Source organism: Coregonus clupeaformis, unplaced genomic scaffold (assembly GCF_020615455.1).
Source record: "Coregonus clupeaformis isolate EN_2021a unplaced genomic scaffold, ASM2061545v1 scaf1074, whole genome shotgun sequence".
NCBI classification, from domain to species: domain Eukaryota; kingdom Metazoa; phylum Chordata; class Actinopteri; order Salmoniformes; family Salmonidae; genus Coregonus; species Coregonus clupeaformis.
Window position 1 is genome coordinate 25471 of NW_025534528.1, and position 23233 is coordinate 48703.

Here is a 23233-nt window from a genome sequence, read left to right on the forward strand (position 1 = left end):
AAAGATTGACAAGAAGATAAAAATACAGCAGATGGATCTCTCAGGCCAGAACAGGAGCAGGGAGGAGGGCCAGTGGCCGGCCAGCAATGAGTCCTGAGAGGAGAGCCAGTGTCAGTTCCCTGCCGCCAGGCCATCTCCCGGTTCCAGAACCACAGCCAGGAACCAAACCACAGAGGTCCAGGCGTGGTGGGAGCACGGCAGGGGGAGCTGCAGTGGCCCACAGGGGTCATGTGATGTTAACCTCCATCACATGGTCGTCAGTAACGGGAAGCACCAGCACCTGCCGCCCCTGGCTCCAATTGAACACCTGTCCCGGACTGAAGGGTTCCAGGCGGGGCATGGGCAGACCCCTCTGCTGCTCCCCGCTGCCCACCGAGTGGACACTGCCCCGGCTACGGATGCTGGCTGTGTCGCCCTGGTCGTCCAGGCCTTTGTCCAGCAGGGATATGTTGTCGTTCTCTAAGCAGCTGTCTGTGAGCGGCCAGAGAGAGAGGGAGATGAGTGTGAATGCATGTGACTGAGTGTGTGTGAGTGAGAGTACAACACGTGCTGTAATAATGCCTATGAGCAAATAATCTAAACTTGTTAAGTAATGGGAGACATGCCTACTGACTTAGCTTAAGTACCGTTCTGGAGCTGCGGGTTACATACCTGTGTCGGGCTGAATGGCTGGGACGGCACTGTGGGGCAGGTACTTGAACACTTTGATGTTGGGGAAGGGCAGGTGCCCGGCGAACAGGGGCATGACCTCCATCTGAACCCTGTGTGTGGCGCTGGAAGCCACGGGCATGGACACCACCCCCGAGCTCTTGCCACACACCGCCCAGTTACTGCTGTTGTCCACCACTGCAGACAACACACACCAGAGTAGACAGGTAAATAACGGACATGGGCACACACACACACACACACACACACACACACACACCTTCCCGTGTCCTACCTTCATACATGAGCTTGGTGGTCCTCAGGCCCTCTATTTCTGTAGACTCCTCCTCCTCCCCTTCAGTCTCGCTGGGCTCCGCCTGCCGTGTGATGGACACCTCGAGGCCACAGAGGGCGCCGGTGCGACAGTGCTGGTCGCCGGACGGCGGCAAGATCTCGGCCTTCAAGCTGTAAAGGGTCTGGGGAGGAGGGTTGGCAGAGTCCACAGTTAGCAACATCGAGCGTAGTTCGAGCCCAGAACAGCGTTTGTTTGTGATGAGAACAGGGTTGTGTTAATTCGTTTTGCAACGGAAAACAAAAATATGCATTTTTATTGGACCAAATCCCATCCTGTTTGAATGTGTTTTCTTCCACGTGGTCCCTAATGATGGGACCCAGAGGTGGGTCTTGAGTATACTCACAGAGACCCGGTCCAGCTGGAACTCGTAGCGATAGGGTTTGAAGGCTGTGCGTGTGTCCGAGGCGGAGACGGGCGCGAAGCTGGCGGAGAACACACACTGCAGGCACAGCGGCAGGTGTTTGGCCCACCGCATCTCCCACAGGCAGAACACCGACTGCTGACTGCACACCGGCTGAGGCAAAGAGGATCAGAACAGATGAGTGTGTGTGAGTGTGAGAGAGAGAGAGAGATGGAGGTGTGTGTGTGTGTGTGTGTGTGTGTACGGTCAGCTACTCACCTGTTGTGTTTTAGCATTGAGTGAAAGTAGCTCCACGGAGGTTGTGGGCTGGCGCTCTGTGAGGGACCGGGTCCGCCAGATGGAAGTTTGTGTCGGACACGTTCTGGAGACACACCTGTATGTACTTCCTGTGTGACCAGTCAGGAGTCAGATCAATATTTCGATTCTCAACATCGCCATAGATTCCTTGACTGAGCAGACACTTCACTGAATAGACACTGAGGGCAACGTTTTATTTGCATTTAAAATCCTATAGAGGAGAAGGCATATTACCCAATGCAGGTTCCAAATACTACAATTGGAATTTGCATTGCGTGCATCACTCAGTAAATAATTGCCTCCTTATAACACACATTTTTTAAGAAAAATTTCAAATTAAATCAAGCTGTATATTTCAAGTATTTTTTGCACACATCTGTGACTGTGCGTGACAAAAATGTCCCCCATACAGTAAAAGCAGATGGAGTGTGTCCCCTACCTTTTCCCAGCAGAGAGTATTGAGTGCTTGGCTTTGAAGGGGACATAGAAGGTTAGGGATATGTGCGTGGAGTAGATGGACCAAGGACAGTCGATGGAAACCTATGAAGAGAGAAAGAACACACACACGGCTGTAAACATCTGATAGGCATGGTCATGTTCATTAGGGCACACCGTAACAAAATGCTTTCAAACATTGAGGCGGAATATTCATTGGACAAATCCAGGTAGTCCCTCCGTTTCAGTCTGTTGTCTTCCGTTGGGTGCCTAATGAACATGACCCTAATAAATTATATAAAGGTGGTCCTGGGGCTAACTCTATAGGACAAGCGGTCTTCTAACCTTCTGGTCGATGTTGATCATGGCACTGTCTGAATGGCTGTGGCTCTTGGGCCGGTGGCGGACCTCGCCGTTGGTGAGACGCTCGCTGTCGGGCTTGAAGGGCGTGGAGGATGTGGCACAGCACCTCCAGCTGGAACTCCAGGGTGTGGTAGGGAGGGTGGGGGGGCAGGGGAGATGCTGGTCACCTTCTCCGATGATTGGATGGAAAGACCACTCTCCCCCCACGTGCTCTGAGGAGAGAAAATATAAAGGAAAAGAGTTAACACCAGATTTAGGGAAAGGCAGTAAGCATGGAAAGCTAAAGGTGTCTCCCCTTATGGACCCCGGAGGTCACTGATCTCTACGGTAACCATCAGACCTGCCTGGGTTCAAATAGTATTTGTTTTCTTTCCAAAAAAGGTAACCAAGTCATTGAGCTACACAAATTTGTTAATTTGTCATTTGGTTGAACAATCCCTTTAACCTCTCTGACTCTTGACCTCTGACCCAGAGTGGATGGAAGGAAGGCTGACCTCCCGTGCTGGACAGGATGGTAGCAGAGCAGCAGCTTGAGTGGAGGATGGGCATGGAGTCTGTGTTGCTAAGCTGCAGCGCGTCACCCTTCTTCACACTGTAGTGGCCCGTTGCTATGGTGAACTTCACCTTCTGGGGAATGCCTGCCAACAGGTTGTCTGGGGGCAAACACAGATACACACAGTTATACACACAAAAAACAAGGATCACCCGGTCCAACCATACGTCAATAAGCAGCGATTAGCATCCATTGTCTGTGGCTAAAGAGGGGGACAGAGGGCCAGACAGACGGACCTGAGAGGGGCTCGATGGTGAGCTGAGGCTCCTGGGAGTAGACCTCGTACTGCACCACAGGGTAGATGTGAGACTGGACAAACTGGACTCTCCCCACGCTCCCGCACAGCTGACGCAGTGTACGAGCCCGGCTCTCCGGTCTGAGAGAGGGAAGAGAAAAGGAGTGATAAAGTGACACTTGACATCCAATCGACAGCATTCCCCATTCTGTTTTACTGGAGAGGAGGCAAGGAGAGAACAGATTTCTTTAGACAAATTGAAAATGAGCCATGGGGGTGGACTTGAACTCGAAACATGACTGTTGATGAGGTTGTAGGAGAGGCAGAAAAAACGGCGGCAGTCGTACCGGGGCCGTGAAGAGAATGCTGTTGTCGCCGGGCTGCAGCGTTATGTCGCGCGCCCTCAGCATTTGGGCCCCGTCGTCCACGGCGACCGCTGCCGGGAGGGCCCCGGCGGTGGGCGTGTCCAGGGAGGCTGAGCTGTCGTGGCGCCGCAGCAGCAGATGCATATTCTTACACACCACCCCCGTGGAGTTGAGCGAGCTGTCCGACGGGCTGCGGTCCTGCATTTCACAAAGCTCCAGGGCGGGGGGCGTGGCGCCCATACCAGCCCCCAGCAAGCAGGCTTCCCTGGGGAACAGGATCACCCCGTCCCCCTGGCCTTGTGGTCCCTGGGCCCGTCCTCCTCTGGGCACTGCCCGCCCGGCCTCTCGCCCCGCCCTGCTCCAGGCTGAAGTGGAAGTGGCAGCCAGCTGCTCCACCTGCACGGCCACAGGCATCTGGCGCGTAAGCACAGCTCCAGCTGCAGGGCAGCACCCACGTGCACCACGGCGCCAGGCGGGCTGAACTGCATCTGGCGCAGCTGAGCGAATGCCACCATGCTCAGAGCCACAGTTTGGTCTGGGGAGACGAGAGGGAGGAAGAAGGGGGATGAGAGAGGGAGGAGACAGAGGGCCTGGCATTACATGGCAACATTGTGAAGTCAGAGTTATGTTGGACTAGCCTGGGTGCCAGTCTTTCTGTTCTCTTGCCAACTCCTTATGGAATTGTCAGGCTTGACAATGACAATGGAGTAGGCAAAAGCACAAACAGATCTGGGGACCAGGCTAATGTTGGTCAGTCTTGGGAGAAAAACTAGCCACTATTTACATGTTTGACCAGTTTAGTTGGCAAGTCTCTCAGAAGTTGAGACAACCAGACAAGGATCCTTGGATTTTTTTAAATTGTGCAATAAGAAGCTTTCAACTTTTCTACCTGCATCAATGAGAACGAACAACTGTTCCAGCCATGTCTTGAGTGTACGTGGTGTGTTTGCGTCCTCACCTGAGGGTGCTGGGGGGCTGGCTGGCGAAGGTAAGGGATCTCCTGGCAGAAGTGCTTCCTCTCCTCCTCTGTCAGGTTGGCGTCGCCTGCCAGCAGGGCACTGGTCTGCAGGTAGCTGGCACAGTGAGTCAAGGAAACCTGAACTAGAAAATAGTCGAAGCTACAGACACCTGGCTATTCCAATGCAATGGGAGAGTGAAGAGAGAGATCCTTCAGAAAGGATTCCCTACCTAGCATGCAGATCGGATGGGGGTGAAACAGTAGCCTACCTTCCTTTGAGGTCATTATTCACTTAGCTACCCATGATGGAAATATTTAGTCCACCCACTAATTTAATGGACGACCTCTCAAACAAATGATAGCACAGAAGGCTGGGTTGTGTTCAGTAGACACAAAATGCGGGAGAAAAAAAAAGAACATTTCGAAACGGTATGAACCAGGAGTTACCATATGTCCAATAGGAGTCCCAAGTTTTGGTTTTCCATTGAAAAACATTGTTACGGTTGGCCCTATTGAACATGACCCTGGCTCATATAGAATGTACACCAATGAAGACATTGGCCATGTTCGAGAGCATCAAAACCGTGATGTATCATGGGTAAATTGTGGCTGACTGACCTACAAATAACATTGAGTATTATTTATGATGCAAGGTGATTTGTAGTCAGTCTCGACTCGCCTTTAAAATCAGTTGCAATGTCGAACGCGCCCATTGAGACTGATTGACACTTGGTCGTATACACTAGGCACCAAATGGAAGAAAGCAGACTGAAACAGGGAGGGATACTTTTTTTGTTTCCCGTTGCAAAACATTTAGCTACGGTGTGCTATAATGAATATGACCCCGTTGTGAGGTGGTCAGTGTGTAGACTCTTTGTGCGTTCAAGACAACTGGGAACTCTGAAAAATACGAGGTCAAATCATGAGGTCAGTGATCTTCGTCAGAAAGTCGGAGGTCAGTGATTTTCAGGTCAGAAAGTCGGAGCTCAACTCGGGCCCGAGTTCCCGAGTTGGAATTCCGAGTTGGATGCCCATTCAAAACGATTTTTCCCAGTCCGAGCTCGTTTTGTCGGAAGTCGGAGATATCCGAGTTCCCAAATGGTTTTGAACGCAGCATTTGTGGAGGATACTCCTCAGTCTGCTGCAGGAGCTTCTGACACTCAGCCATCTGCTTCCTGGTATGAGTCACCTGCAGGCTCCACCCCTCTGCCACGTATGACCTCAGAGAGTCCTCCAGGAAGCCCTCTGCTCTCTCCGGGTCACCTTTCTTCCTACGCACACAAACCACACACAGTCAACACAGTTTTTGTTCATTTAGCACCAATCAATTAGAGCAACCCTAAACTCTTTCATTCATTAGTCATTCGCAAATTTAGCTGACTGGGGCTAGTCATTTTTCCAGCAACCTTCATCTTTATAACACTTACAATACATTTGTACTAATCTAATCTAAATGATTCCCTCACTGGATACACCATCCAGATATGGAGAGTGAGAGGCAGAGGGCAGAGAGAACAAAAGGATAGAAAGAGAGAATGAAAGGCTTACATGTAAAACTCAGCGAGACTCTTCCCCCAACGAGCCGGGCTGAACGCTTCCTGCCTATGGCTCTGTACATCTCCATAGCAGCATGAGACAGCTCCTGAAAAAGAGAGGGAGGGAGAAAGGGTAAGAGAGCAGGAGGGAGAGAGAGAGAGAGAGAGAGGGATGGGGGAGAGGATCGTCCGAGGACAAAGACAGCATTCACTAAATAAGAATGTTTTAGCTCTGTGATGGCTTTCTGCCCCAGTGCCTACAGAGAGTGGGCCTGGAGGGCAATGGGGCCCAATGAACTAGATACCAAGACTATAAACAGAGGCACTCTGTCTAGGGAGTGTCACACGCACACACACAAAATTACAAAGCATAATCAAGGCTCTTATCAAGGACTAGTGTAACTGGCTACACCATTATCCACTAAATCGACATGGCACTTACCAGATAGTGTTTTTCAAATGCCTCCACAGACGATAAGGCCTCATTGAGTTTTTTGTAAGGGCTCTGCAGGCTGTTGACTGTAAGAGAGAACACAGGAGAGACACTTAGACTTTCTGTAAAGACCATTTCAGCTTTTTCCTTAGAGCAAACTTCCCAGACCTCACAATGATGTGTTTGTGTTGACAGTAAAGTACAGCCTCAAACAGAGAGTCATCTGCCACGACAGAGGGCTACGCGATTATCAAATAACACCATCCAACATTATCCAGTCTAATGCAATGCTCCGGTCCTACTACTTTATAACTAAGGGCCTATCGGGGAGCGAACTGGTTCGATCCATGTCTCCAGCACGCCTGCCTAGTGCATTAGTGTTAGTGTGTGTGTGTGTGTGTGTGTGTGTGTGTGTGTGTGTGTGTAATACCGGTCTCTGGTCTCTCTTCCCCCAGGCCAGCCAGAAGGTCCACAGTGCGGTTTAGGTCCTCTGAGGTGGGGCCTTTCTTTGCCACCAGGCCACACAGGTAGCCCAGAGACTTGAGCTGGGAACAACAACAACACATGCATCACAACATAAATAGGGCCACAGTGACAAACTGGAACTGGAGTCTTATATGATGATCACCAGAAAGTGTGTTATCAGAGTTTCTTGACCAGGTAAAACTCCTTGAGCCAGTTTCGCGGACACAGATTAAGCCTAGTCTTGGACAAGAAGCACTTTCAACAATGATTCTCCAATGTGGTGCTCTGTAGCTCAATTGGTAGAGCATGGCGCTTGTAACGCCAGGGTAGTGGGTTCGATCCCCGGGACCACCCATACGTAAAAATGTATGCGCACATGACTGTAAGTCGCTTTGGATAAAAGCGTCTGCTAAATGTCATATTATTGTTATTTATTGAGCATGCTTTTTGATAAAACAGGCCACTTGTGACTTCAGATAGTAGTAGGTCCCCAGGGCAGGGGCTAACACAGTGCACCAGCAGTGATGTGTGTTAGGCAGATGTGCAGTAGGTACAGTGCATTCGGAAAGTATTCAGACCTTGACTTTTCCACATTTTGTTACGTTACAGCCTTATTCTAAAATTGATTAAATATTTTTTCCCCCCTCATCCAATCTACATACAATACCCCATAATGACAAAGCTAAAACAGGTTTTTAGAAATTTTGTAATATATATTCATATATATATATATATATATATATATATATATATATATATATATATATATATATATATATATATATTATTATTTTTTATTTTTTATCCCTAATTTACATAAGCATTCAGACCCTTTGCTATGAAACTCGAAATTGAGCTCAGGTGCATCCTGTTTCCATTGATCAACCTAGGAAATGTTTCTACAACTTGATTGGAGTCCACCTGTGGTAAATTCAATTGATTGGACATAATTTGGAAAGGCACACACCTATCTATATAAGGTCCCACAGTTGACAGTGCATGTCAGATCAAAAACCCAGCCATGAGGTCGAAGGAATTGTCCGTGAGAGCTCCGAGACAGGATTGTGTCGAGGCACAGATCTGGGAAAGGGTACCAAAAATGTTTTGCAGCATTGAAGGTCCCCAAGAACACAGTGACCGCCATCATTCTTAAATGGAAGAAGTTTGGAACCACCAAGACTCTTCCTAGAGCTGGCCGCCCGGCCAAACTGAGCAATCGGAGGAGAAGGGCCTTGGTCAGGGAGGTGACCAAGAACCCAATGGTCACTCTGACAGAGCTCCTGAGTTCTTCTGTGGAGATGGGAGAACCTTCCAGAAGGACAACTATCTCTGCAGCACTCCACCAATCAGGCCTTTATGGTAGAATGGCCAGACGGAAGCCAGCTTCTCCTCAGTAAAAGGCACATGAAAGCCCGCTTGAGTTTGGCAAAAGGCACCTAAAGACTCTCAGATCATGAGAAACCAGATTCTTTGGACTGATGAAACCAAGATTGAACTCTTTGGCCTGAATGCCATGCGTCATGTCTGGAGGAAACCTGGCACCATCCCTACGATGAAGCATGGGGGTGGCAGCATCATGCTGTGGGGATGTTTTCAGCAGCAGGGACTGGGAGACTAGTCAGGATCGAGGGAAAGATGAATGGAGCAAAGTACAGAGAGATACTCGATGAAAACTCAGGACCTCAGACTGGGGCGAAGGTTCACCTTCCAACAAGACAACGACCCTAAGCACACAGCCAGGAGTGGCTTCGGGACAAGTCTCTGAATGTCCTTGAGTGGTACAGCCAGAGCCCGGACTTAAACCCGATCGAACATCTCTGGAGAGACCTGAAAATAGCTGTGCAGCGAAGCTCCCCATCCTACCTGAGAGAGCTTGAGAGGATCTGCAGAGAAGAATGTGAGAAACAAATACAGGTGTGCCAAGCTTGTAGCGTCATACCCAAGAAGACTCGATGCTGTTATCTCTGCCAAAGGTATTCAACAAAGTACTGAGTAAAGGGTCTGAATACTTATGTAAATGTGATATTTCCACAAAAAAAAATTATACATTTGCTAAAATGTTTAAAAACCTGTTTTTGCTTTGTCATTATGGGGTATTGTGTGTAGATTGACAATTTAATCAATTTTAGAATAAGGCTGTAACGTAACAAAATGTGGAAAAAGTCAAGGGGTCTGAATACTTTCCGAATGCACTGTATGTAGGTAGGTAGGGTACCTTCTCGGTGGCGTAGGTCCACAGGCCGACAGTGTGGGAGCAGTTGGCCTCCAGCTGGGCACGGTCGCAGCAGCCCTCGATCCTGTGCAGCACTTCCAGACAGCTGAGAAACACCCAGCAGTCCAACGCCCCTGGACCACAGACACCTACACACAGAATGAGGATCTCTAGATTTACATTTTATATACTTTTTGAATCCACAAATCAACTGTCACACCATGGACACCAGAAGCACCTTATCCACCCCCGCCACACACACAGACACACACAGCTCATGCACAAACCAAAGCCAATATATCCCACCAAATTTGACGTTTCCAACCAATAGAGGAAGCCAAACTCTTTTTGGCGAGGAGCCAACAGAGTTATACAATGGTAGCAGAAACACTGGAGTGTGTGTGGCCAGATTCAAAGTGTTTGAGGGGATCAGTTTGAGCAAGATGAGGTGCACTGCAGAATGGTTCATCTTCATCACATGCAACTCCCCTCCATGTCTCCGACCACTACTTTGTATCCTTTTCTCTCTCGCTCTCCTCCAACACTACTCACTCTGCCCCTACTCAGATGGTAATGCGCCGTCGCAACCTTCACTGTCTCTCTACCGCTACTCTCTCCTCTTCCATCCTATCATCTCTTCCCTCTGCTCAATCCTTCTCCCTCCAATCTCCTGATTCTGCCTCCTCAACCCTCCTCTCCTCCCTTTCTGCATCCTTTGACTCTCTATGTCCCCCTATCCTCCCGGCCGGCTCGGTCCTCCCCTCCTGCTCCGTGGCTTGATGACTCATTGCGAGCTCACAGAACAGGGCTCCCGGGCAGCCGAGCGGAAATGGAGGGAAAACTAGACCTTGCATCTTTTCACTCCCTCCTCTCTACATTTTCTTCATCTGTTTCTGCTGCTAAAGCCACTTTCTACCACTCTAAATTCCAAGCATCTGCCTCTAACCATAGGAAGCTCTTTGCAACCTTCTCCTCCCAGCTGAATCCTCCTCCCCCTCCTTCTCCCTCTCTGTGGATGACTCGTCCAACCATTTTGAAAAGAAGGTTGACGACATCCGATCCTCGTTTGTTAAGTCAAATGACACTGCTGGTCCTGCTACACTGCCCTACCCTATGCTTTGACTTCTTTCTCCCCTCTCTCTCCAGATAAAATCTTGCGACTTGTGACGGCCGGCCGCCCAACAACCTGCCCGCTTGACCCTATCCCCTCCTCTCTTCTCCAGACCATCTCCGGTGACCTTCTCCCTTACCTCACCTCGCTCATCAACTCATCCTTGACCGCTGGCTATGTCCCTTCCGTCTTCAAGAGGGAGCGAGAGTTGCACCCCTTCTCAAAAAAACCTACACTCGATCCCTCCGATGTCAACAACTACAGACCAGTATCCCTTCTTTCTTTTCTCTCCAAAACTATTGAGCGTGCCGTCTTTAGCCAACTCTCTTGCTATCTCTCTCAGAATGACCTTCTTGATCCAAACCAGTCAGGTTTCAAGACTGGTCATTCAACTGAGACTGCTCTTCTCTGTGTCACGGAGGCTCTCCGCACTGCTAAAGCTAACTCTCTCTCCTCTGCTTTTGTCCTTCTAGACCTGTCTGCTGCCTTTGATACTGTGAACCATCAGATCCTCCTCTCCACCCTCTCCGAGCTGGGCATCTCCGGCGCGGCTCACTCTTGGATTGCGTCCTACCTGACCGGTCGCTCCTACCAAGTGGCGTGGCGAGAATCTGTCTCTGCACCACGTGCTCTCACCACTGGTGTCCCCCAGGGCTCAGTTCTAGGCCCTCTCCTATTCTCTCTATACACCAAGTCACTTGGCTCTGTCATATCCTCACATGGCCTCTCCTATCATTGCTACGCAGACGACACACAACTAATCCTCTCCTTTCCCCCTTCTGATAACCAGGTGGCGAATCGCATCTCTGCATGTCTGGCAGACATATCAGTGTGGATGACAGATCACCACCTCAAGCTGAACCTCGGCAAGACGGAGCTGCTCTTCCTCCCGGGGAAGGACTGCCCGTTCTATGATCTAGCCATCACGGTTGACAACTCCGTTGTGTCCTCCTCCCAGAGTGCGAAGAGCCTTGGCGTGACCCTGGACAACACCCTGTCGTTCTCCGCTAACATCAAGGCAGTGACCCAATCCTGTAGGTTCATGCTCTACAACATTCGGAGAGTACGACCCTGCCTTACACAGGAAGCGGCACAGGTCCTAATCCAGGCACTTGTCATCTCCCGTCTGGATTACTGCAACTCGCTGTTGGCTGGGCTCCTGCCTGTGCCATTAAACCCCTACAACTCATCCAGAATGCCGCAGCCCGTCTGGTGTTCAACCTTCCCAAGTTCTCTCACGTCACCCCGCTCCTCTGCACACTCCACTGGCTTCCAGTTGAAGCTTGCATCTGCTACAAGACCATGGTGCTTGCCTCACGGAGCTGTGAGGGGAACGGCACCTCCGTACCTTCAGGCTCTGATCAGTCCCTACACCCAGACGAGGGCATTGCGTTCATCCACCTCTGGCCTGCTGGCCCCACTACCTCTGCGGAAGCTACAGTTTCCGCTCAGCCCAGTCAAAACTGTTCGCTGCTCTGGCACCCCAATGGTGGAACAAGCTCCCTCACGACGCCAGGACAGCGGAGTCACTCACCCACCTTCCGGAGACACTTGAAACCCCACCTCTTTAAGGGAATACCTGGGATAGGATAAAGTAATCCTTCTACCCTGCCTTACCCCACCCCCCAAAAAATAAAATAATAATAATAAAAATAAAACATATTGTAAAGTGGTTATCCCACTGGCTATAAGGTGAATGCACCAATTTGTAAGTCGCTCTGGATAAGAGCGTCTGCTAAATGACGTAAATGTAATGTAAAATAATGAGTAGTAATTTAGGATCGAAGGTGATTCGTATGTCAGCGGTTCGGCCCAGTCTGACTGCAATACAGTACTCAAAAACACACTATACCTCGAGCAGGCGCAGCTCCTGTACACAATTGTGCAGCAGCTCCAGGGCTCGCTGGGTGACCTCCCAAGGCCTCTGGAGGAAGATGAGCAGGGTGCACTGGCGGGAGAACAGGTAGCTGCGCAGGTCCAGCAGGCTGGCCTCGCCGCACTGGATCAGCTCGCGCTTCTCCATGTCGATGGGCCTTCGCAGGAGCAGCCCGTTCCAGCGCTTCACCGGGGCACAGAACGAGCCCAGCCAGTTGGCCCCGTCTGAAAGACACAGACGTAGACACAACAAAAACAGACCCAACAGATAGACGCAACAGACATTGACACAACAGACGCAGACATACAAAGACACAACATAGAAAATACAACAGACATGGACACAAGAATAAGATATTGCCCTCAGTAGTACAGTACACATACACACAAATAGGCCTGTAGTAAAAGGTAGGCAGGTCTCTACGCTGACCTTTTTACAAGGAGCACGTGTGCACCTAAGTTGAAAAATGTAGGCGCACACAAAGACATTTTGGAGCACAATGAAACATTTTGGGGTAATAAAGCTGGAATCCTTAATTTTTACATTTACAATTCCAGGTCACACAGCAAAATATTTAGGCGCATATGCAAGTAAAATGGTCACACTGCCATGGTAACAGTATAAACAATGCCGCTGTACCTCCAGCCCCAAAGTTGAGGACATACTGAGTGAAGAGAGCATCCAGCTCGTCATACTGGACCAGGGCATCCTCAAATTGCTGCAGCATCTCAAACACAAAGGCCAACTCCTCCTGCATAACACACACACCCATTGGTTAAATAGGTTACAACTGCATCCCCTGTGTAGAGCATGGATGATTGACAGGTGGTGGGAGTGACCCACCTGCACCATGAAGTAGTCGCAGAAGCTCCAGCCGGGCTCAGTGCGTTTCTCCGGAGTGTGCGCATGTCATCCTCGGCGGCCCAGGTTCTTGGTGAAGGACAAGAGCAGCAGGGTGCGCAGCTTGGTCAGGAAGGAGCTCCACGACTCCTGGGAGCGAGACGACTCCTTCAGAGGGTCCGACAGAACCACACCTGAACCATGGGGAGAGAAGAGAGAGTAAGGGGGAGGTGGTGTTAGAGAGAAAAAGGTTCTGAGGTGAAATTGTAGAGCGACACTCCTGCAGGCTTTTGCTCCAACCCTCATCTAGCACATCTGATTCTACTAAATTAGTTGCCCAGGTCCTTGATAAGATGAATCCGGTGTGTTACACAACAGGACTGGATCAAAGACTGCATGCCCAGTAGATCTCCAGGAGGAGGTCCCTTGGTAGAAAAAAAATAGCTCAAATTCTGTTATAACAAGAGATAAGAGAGGTGATGTTGCTGACCTGTCGCTCTGCTTGTTGCAGAAGTCGACTGCGGATCTTGTCCACGGTGGAGGTGCGCGGCAGGATGTTGGTTTTGTTCTTCTTCTTGGCTTCGCTCTCCACCACCACGATGAGCCAGTCCACCGAGCCGTGCAGCCGCAGGGTTCTCTGCCACCGCAGCATGTCATCCTTCACCGACACCTTGTACATCTCTGTGTCCTGAGACACACACACACACACACTGAGTATACAAAACATTAAAAACACCTGCTCTTTCCATGACAGACTTACCAGGTGAAAGCTATGATCCCTTATTGATGTCACTTGTTAAATCCACTTCAATCAGTGTAGATAGGGGAGGAGGCAGTTTAAAGAACGATTTTTAAGCCTTGAGGCATGGATTGTGTGCCATTCAGAGGGTGAATGGGCAAGACAAATGATTTAAGTGCCTTTGAACGGGGTATGCTAATAGGTGCCAGGCACACAGGTTTGTGTCAAGAACTGCAACGCTGCTGGGTTTCACGCTCAACAATTTCCTGTGTGTATCAAGAATGGTCCACCACCCAAAAGGACATCCAGCCAACTTGACACAACTGTGGGAAGCATTGGAGTCAACATGGGCCAGCATCCCTGTGGAATGCTTTCGACACCTTGTAGAGTCCATGCTAAGGATGCACATTACGGTCAATTTTGCTGCTGACTAACTGACCCTCATTAACCGGTCAACAAACGGTTAAATTTTTTCCAAACACTAAAATGACGTGACAAACAGAAAACACTATCGGAAATCTGTATGTATTGACGAGATGCTTATGTTTCCGCCCTAACAATGGGAGTCATCCCAAGGCGGGAAGGCAGGCAACAAGTTTAGGCCCAAAATAAACCCATAGAAACGCATTGGACTTATTTTGGACAGATTTTGACGAGTCCATGCATACAAGGACTGGACATTTTTTATGAAGAGCTTAATGGAAACATGCAACAATACCAAGCCTACGTCTTACAGTCAAAAGGCTATAGCCTATTATTGAACCTGCAACTCCTGTAATGAAGCAGCTAATAACACGTCATTTTCAAATATTTGCCAAAATGCAATTAGCTGAAAACAGTTCTAAACAGCGCACCTAATGTTCCATATGTGTCAGAAACTTAGAAAGAGGGGGATTCTAATAGCAACTACTATGATGGATTGCTATATGACTAAGATTGTGCCTTTGGCTTATGGACAACGAAATAAAGTTGATATGAAAACCAATAGAACATGAGAGAAATGCTGGTTAATGACATGAGGAATTATTTATAAAATAATTGCCTGCACGTTTCTATGGATGGAAACGTGCAGGCAAAGGTAAGACATGCCTCATTATTTGAAGTAAAACGTTCAGGTTTCAAATAATTATACTGCCTCAAGTTCACACTGCAAAGTGGTGGGTGACACGCTGATAGTCAATGGTAGGCAGGCTATAGCCTATGCATCCGAATGGCGAATGAGAGGCGCGCTTTACGTGTTGAGATTTAGAAATAAAAATAGCATTAACACCCATATGAGACGAACACACACACACACACCCATTAGGGCTATTGGAGTTTTTTCTTGTGAATCATAATACAGTGTTGAATGTTATGATACCAACAACAACGCCGGTCTGTCCAATATGTTCCTACCACATCAAATAGTGACTGTCTGACTACTCACACAACAGTCTGTCCAGTATATGTGTAGGAAGGGGAAGGTGAGCAGGGCTCTGTTTCCATCCTTGGGAAGCAGCTCCTCTTTGAACTGAACAAAGTTGGCCTCGAGGTGAATCATCTTTGGTGCGCGTCCGTAGGACCTTCAGACGAGGAGACATTGGCATTGAAAACAAAGGAACTTAAAACACAGTCAGCCACACACACTCAAACACGTACACTCACACATACACAAACGTTGCACAAACCACACAGTTGCGCATGGGTGCACACACACATCTGATAGCAAAGTGCAAACATCCCAATAGCTCACCTCCTCCACTCCATGGGCTCCCTGGGTAACTGCTGTGCCAGAGAGGTGTAGAGGGAAGTGAACAGGCTCTGGTCGCCAGCACCTATGTGTCGGGGTTGAGAGACCGAGTAGTGAAGAAGAGAGAGAGTAAGGGAGAGAGAGCAGATAGGCAAAATAGTTCAACCACTCTGCACCTCCAACCAGCATCTTATTCAATCTTCAGGGATCAATGAGATCTGTGACTCATTTGTTTCGTTCCATTTTATTAGCTAGTTAGCTATATCTCACTGCACACCTTAGGCTACATCACCCATAGCAACAGTCAGGGTTTGCAACAGAGGCAACATAACAGCACTATTTTGTATTTTTGTTTTGAGATCATAGCGAACTACACTAGTTTGCTAGAGATGTTCTTGAAAGAGTGTCCTGTCAGGGTCTTGTCTAGCACTTGTCATTGATACATTGACAGTCCTTGAACAGTCAGCGCATAGTGTACTACTTGTAGCTCCTCTCATCCAGGCCTCGTTTGATTAGTAGCTTGTTAACTAGCTAGCTAAAACAGCACGAGCCGACTATGTAAAAGAAGACAGCGAGGGGATGCCGAAATGCTGCATGAGGAATAGGCTATTTTGTTGGCTAGTTAGCTACGAAGTGTAGCCTAGCAAGCTATGTTCTTGTAAAAATCGCCAATGTAGGACTTCGCACTTCTGCAACAATCTTTAAAAACTGAATACAGCAGCTAGCTACCATGCCGGTTAGACAAAATAGATTAACTGCAGCGGCCACTGTATTGGTTGAGATGTCACTCAGATTCACACAACACAGCAACCACTGAGGTATAGCTAGCTACAGTAGCTAGCTAGCCAAGCAAGCTAACATTGATAGCTAACGTTAACGAGACAATTCAAAGGTTAACTAACATGTCACAATCGGCTTGTTTTCCATAGTGTAGATTATTGGCTTTTCTTCATGGGCCTCCATGGATTCCGAGAGTCAACATTAGTCCGCCATTTCAAAGTGAACAATATCACTAGTGTTGTTATCAGAGCTGTACATTTCTGCTTGGATCGAATTAGGGCCTTTTTCCTATTCATTTCCTGTATGTCCCTGACACGATGACGATATCCGGCATGGAGTCAACGAGAATAATGCCACGTTCAAAACAACTGGGAACTCGCATTTCGGAAATCTCCGACTACAGTGCATTCAAGACAACTGTGAACTTGTGAAAAAAACTAACTCCGACAGGCAAAATCGTTTTGAACGGTCATCCAACTCGGAATTCCAAGTTGGAAACTCGGGCATCCTTCTAGAATTCCGACTTTCCGACCTGATGATCACTGACTTCATGATTTGACCTAATTTTTTCACGAGTTCCCAGTTGTCGTAAAAGCACCATAACAATTGTGTATGAATGTGTGCCTGTGTGTATGTGTTATGTTTGCCTGTGTGTGTGTGTGTGTGTGTGTGTGTGTGTGTGTGTGTGTGTGTGTGTTGGAGTGTCAGTGTAAGTATGTGTGAGTGTGTAAATCCAGTATGTGTGCATAGTCAAAACGAGTTAGTGCAAAAAGGGTCAATGCAGATAGTCCGGGTAGCTATTTAGTTAACTATACTGAACAAAAATATAAACGCAACATGCAACAATTTCTAAGATTTTACTGAGTTACAGTTCATATAAGGAATCAGTCAATTGAAATAAATTCATTATGCCTTAATCTATGGATTTCACATTACTGGGAATACAGATATGCATCTGTTGGTCACAAATACCTGAAAAAAAATGGGCCTCACAATGGGCCTCAGGATCTCGTCACGGCATTCCAATTGCCATCCATAAAATGCAGTTGTGTTCATTGTCTGTAGCTATGGGCAGGCATAAGCTAAAGACAACGAACACAACTGCATACCATAACCACACCGCCACCATGGGGCACTCTGTTCTCAACGTTGACATTAGCAAACCCCTCATCCACACAACGCCTACACGTAGTCTGCGGTTGTGAGGCCAGTTGAACGTACTGCCAAATTCTCTAAAACGACGTTGGAGGTGGCCTATGGTAGAGAAATTAACACTTAATTCTCTGGCAACAGCTCTGGTGGAAATTCCTGCAGTCAGCATGCCAATTGCATGCTCCCTCAAAACTTGAGACATCTGTGGCATTGTGTTGTGTGACAAAACTGCACATTTTAGAGTGGCCTTTTATTTTCCCCAGCGCAAGGTGCACCTGTGTAATGATCATGCTGTTTAATCAGCTTCTTGACATTCCACACCTGTCAGGTGGATGGATTATCTTGGCAAAAGAATAAATGCTCACTAACAGGGACGTAAACACATTTGTGCGTTTGGAAAATTTCTGGGATCTTATATTTCAGCTCATGAAACATGGGACCAACACTTTACATGTTGCGTTTTATATTTTTGTTCAGTGTATTTAGCAATCTTATTACTTGGGGGTAGAAGCTGTCCAATATTTACACGTGTTTTGGGGAAGGTGAGATTGGGGGGCAAGTGTTTAAATTGTGCAGTATTTAGCAAAAATAATAAGAGTCTGGTAGCAGCAGTTGTGATGTGTGTGTGTGTAGCATGAATGTAGATGTGTGTGTGTGTTTGTGTGTGTGGATGAGTGTATATCTGTGTGTGGGTGTGTGTCAGTGAGTGTGTGCATGTGTGCTAAGGTGCGGAGAGTCAGTGCAGGTGGTCAGTCCAGTTCAAGTGTTAAGCAATCTGATGGCTTGTAGATAGAAATGGTCTCTAAGCCTTTTGTTATCAGACCTCATGTTCCGGATACCATCTGCCCCGATGGTAAGGGAGTGAACATCTCGTAGCTGGGGTGTGTGGGTTCCTTGATGATACTGCTGGCCTTTCTCAATATACAGTCCTTGATGACTGGGAGCACAGCCTCAGTGATGTACTGGGCCGTCTTCACCACACACTGGAGGGCATGCTGAATTTCTTCAGCCACCATAGAAAGTAGAGACACTGTTGAGCCATCTTGACAAAAGTGGTAGTGTTGATGGTCCATGTCAAGTCCTCTGTGATGTGGACACAGATGAACTTAAACTGCATCTTTCTACTGCAGTCCCAATGATGTGGATCAGAGCATGTTCCTCTGCTTCTGAAGTCAACAATCAACTCCTTTGTTTTGCTGATGTTGAGGGAGAGGTTGTTGTCCTGGCACCACAATGCCAGTTCACTTACCTCCTCCCTATAGGCTGACTCATCATTGTTGGTTATCAGGGCTACAACCGTGGTGTCGTCAGGAAACTTGACAATGGAGTTGGTGTCGTGCAAAGCCATGCAGTCGTGGGTGAACATGGAGTACAGCAGAGGCCTGAGGACACACCCCTGGGGGGCACCTGTGTTAAGAGTCAGTGTGGAGGAGGTGTTGTTGCCAATCCTCACAGCCTGTGGTCTACCCGTCAGGAATTCCAGGATCCAGTTGCAGAGGGTGGTGTCCAGACCCAGGGGTCTGAGCTTGGTGTTGAGCTTGGAGGGAACAATAGTGTTCAATGCTAAACTGTAGTTAATGAACAGCATTCTCACATGTGTTCCCTTGTCCAGATGTGTTAGGGCCTTGTGAATAGTGATGGAAATGGCATCTTCTGTGGATCTGTTGGAGCGGAAGGCAAATTGGTGTGGGTCCAGTGTGCCTGGTATGCTGGCCTTGATGTGGGCCATGACCAGTATCTCGAAGCACTTCATGATGACCACGGTGAGTATGACGGGGCGATAGTCATTTGGGCATGTCACCTTGTTTTTGTTGGGCATTGGGATGATTGTGGTCTCCTTGAAGCAGGTGGGGACTACGGCTTGGCACAGGGACAGGTTGAAGATGTCAGAGAAGACACCAGCCAGCTGGTCAGCACACACTCTGAGGACGCAGCCAGGGATGCCATCTGGGCTTGGGCTGGCGGCTTTGTGAGTGTTCACCTTTGAGAGTTTTTCCTCACGTCAGTCTCAGAGCGTGAAAGTACCTGGTCATCCGGAGTAGCAAGAGTCTTCCTGGATGGCTCGGTATTGTTTGCCTCGAAGCGAGCAAAGAATGTGTTAAACTCGTCTGGGAGGGAGGCTTCAGTGGGAACCACACAGCTGGATTTGCCTTTGTAGTCTGTGACAGTCTGTAGTCTTTGCCACGTGTCTCGAGTCTGAGTTGTCAAACATCAATTCAAGTTTGAGTTTGTGTTGTCTTTTTGCGCCCCTAATGGATTTGCAGCACTCTTACCTGCTTGCCTTGGACACGTCGCGCACAACCAAGTCATCAGGGTTTGTTCTGCTGGCATTGAATGACGTCTCCGTTCATCCAGTGTTTTTAGTTGTGTTATGTCCAGATTATTATTGACACTTGGGAAGATGGCGCCGTACTGTATGGCTGCCGTCTTGCGAGCTCCGACTCAACTTTGCTATTTTGTGATTATTTTGGCGTTTATCTTTACCTTTTTTGCACTAAATGTATCCGCTATCATTTCTTATGATCGACAATAACTTTTGACATCAGATCAGCAGTTACTAACCTCAATTCCGGCTTCAACTTCGACTTTGACTCATCTTCCTGGGCTCTTTTGTGTAATTCCGACACAATTTTCGGGCTATCTAAGAGTAAATGTTGGTGAAAAAGAGGCAGGAGAGGGGAAGCTATCAACGGGACTCTCGTAACTGCAATATTCTCTGCTTTTCTGAAACATGGCTTTCGGACAAGATACCCCCCATGGCTATCCAACTCGATGGATTCTCCATTCACTTAGTAGACAGGACATTGGATTCAGGGAAATCGAGAGGGGGAGGGGTATGCCTCTTCATCAACAGCAAATGGTGTGCTGACTCTAGCGCAGTGGACGCCTCAACCCATTGTTCACCCGTCTTGAAATACCTGATGCCGATCCTTCTACCTCCCGAGAGAGTTTTCATCTGTTATCGTGACTGCTGGCACTTAATGGACTGTATGAGGCTATAAACAAGCAGGAAACCATGCACCCGAGGCTGCTTTCTTTGTTGACAGTGATTTTAATTCCACGTCATTAAGACAAGTAATGCCCAACTTTCATCAACACGTCTCCTTTGCAACTAGGGGTTTTAAAGTCCTAGACCATTGCTACTCTACTCACAAGCAAGCATACAGGCCCTCCTCGTCCCTCTTCGCAAATCAGATGACACTATATTCCTGCTTCCTGTTTACAAGCAGAAGCTCCAACAGGAAGTACACGTGATGCACTCTGTTGAGAAATGGTCATCCAAATCGGAGGCTATGCTACAAGACTACTTTTGCTAGCACTGACTGGAATACTGTATGTGCAGGGACTCTGCCGTAGCATCGACAAGCTAACCACCTGAGTCACGGCTTCATTAGGGAAATGCATCACTGATGTTGTCCCGACAGTGAATGTTTGCTGCTTCCCCAATCAAAAGCTCTGTATTAACACAGCGGTTGGCGCTAAGTTAAAGGACAGGGCTCACTGCACGTGGGCTATCGCTGAGCCAACCCTGAGGCTGGGGCTGAGGACACAAACAAGTACAAAAATTCCCGCTACAACCTCTGCAGAGCCATATAGGAACAAGGAGGAATCCTATTACACAGGCTCTGACGCATGTGGCAGGGGCTACAGTCCATTACAGATTACAAAGGAAGACCCAGCTGTGATCTGCCCAAAGATGCCTCTCTACCAAACGAACACAAGCTTTACAAAAACAACACTGAGCCATGCAAGAGGGCCCCCGCTGACCCAGGGGACTGGGTGATCTATCCGAGGCCGATGTGAGTAAGGTTTTTAATCAGGTCAACACTCATAAGGCCGTGGGGCCGGACGGTATTCCACGGCACGTTCTCAGAGCTGCGCAGAACGGCTGGCAGTTATATTCATGATCATTTTCAACCTCTCCTTGTCCCAGTCTATAATCCCCACATGTCACAAGCTGAACACCATCATTCCTGTTCCCAAGAACTCTAAGGCTACCTGCCACAATGACTATCACCCTGTAGCACTCACATCTGTAATCATGAAGTGCTTTGAAGGGCTGGTTAGGGCGCACATCAATTCCATCATCCCAGACACCCTAGACCCACTCCAATTTGCATACCGCCCCAACAGATCCATAGACGATGCAATCTCTATTACACTCCACACTGCCCTCACCCACCTAGATAAGAGGAGTACATATGTGAGAATGCTGTTCATTGACTACAGCTCTGCGTTCAACACCATAGTCCACTCCAAGCTCTTCACCAAGCCTGGACTGAACACCTCCCTCTGCAACTGGATCCTGGAATTCCTGACGAGCCGACCCCAGGTGGTGTGGGTAGGCAACATCACCTCCGCCACGTTGACCCTCAACACAGGGGCCCCACAGGGGTGTGTGCTTAGTCCACTCCTGTAATGGCTAAGCTTCCATATACTAAAACGCCACTTCTATAAATGCCTAAATACAGGTTTGGTTCCTTACGCATTTCCATAGATAAAAGGAGATTTGTTGTTGCAGTTCAAATGTATTTATTACTCTCAAGTTAATTTTCCATTGTTTGTCACACAGATTCCAGGTTGGTAAGTGGTAAAATAAAGCATTATAATCCAGATGAGGTTAAACAGGTTCCAAGTGTTATGAATGGCAAAAAGGTAAGAAGTAACACGCAAATTAAATCCCAAAGAATAGGTAGCAACAGCCAAATTCAATCCCAAAGAAATGGTAGCAACAGCCAAATTAAATCCCAAAGAAATGGTAGCAACAGCCAAATTAAATCCCAAAGAAATGGTAGGAAACTGTAGCTCTACTAGTCCTCTTCCATCAGGTGCAATCACCTGCCCTCATGAGTTACTGACACCAGCTTTTACCCATAACCCTTCATTCTCTATTTTACAGGTTAACCATAGGTGTCCACCAGGTGACACAATAGCATCCATAAAAGGCTTCTGATATACATATTTTTGTACACTAGAGGGTACTATATGTTGGGGTCATGGGTCACTTGTGTTTATAGGTAGCACAGGTGACCAGGAAGGGTTAGCACAGGTGAGAGGAGAGAGCGTACAGTTCTTACCGTATCACAGATACAGTTTATAGAATGCATCGCTCTGCACCTTTTGTATAGGAATATGTGTATTGGAGCTATTTATATTTTATATGCGCAATAAATTGGTTGAGAGCTTCATCGACAGGGCTGCAGTGGAGTTGGTCGAGAGCTTCAAGTTCCTCAGTGTCCATGTCACTAAATACTTTAAATGGTCCATACACACGCAATAAGTCATGAAGAAGGCACGACAGCGCCTCTTCCCCCTCAGGAGGTTGAAAAGATTTTATTGAGTTACAGTTCATATGAGAAAATCAGTCAATTGAAATGAATTCATTAGGCCCTAATCTATGGATTTCACATGACTGGGAATACAGATATATATATATTTTGGTGACAGATACCGTTCAAAAATGGGCCTCACAATGGACCTCAGGATCTTGTCACATTATTTTTGTGCATTCAAATTGCGACCGATAAAATGGCGAAAACATGGAACAGTGGTGAACCTTCCCAGGAGTGGCTGGCCGACCAAAAATTACCCCAAGAGCGCAGCGACGACTCATCCAAGAGGTCACAAAAGACCCCACAACAACATCCAAAGAGCTGCAGGCCTCACTTGCCTCAGTTAAGGTCAGTGTTCATGACTCCACCATAAGAAAGCGGCTGGGCAAAAATGGCCTGCATGGCAGAGTTCCAAGACGAAATCCACTGCTGAGCAAAAATAACATTAAGGCTCGTCT

General features: G+C 48.0%; 1 pseudogene; it reads right to left on the bottom strand.

Annotated features, from left to right (window-relative positions):
* Positions 1 to 201: 201 nt before the first annotated feature.
* Positions 202 to 16586, bottom strand: LOC123486227 (annotated as a pseudogene).
* Between the last annotated feature and the right edge of the window lie 6647 nt (positions 16587 to 23233).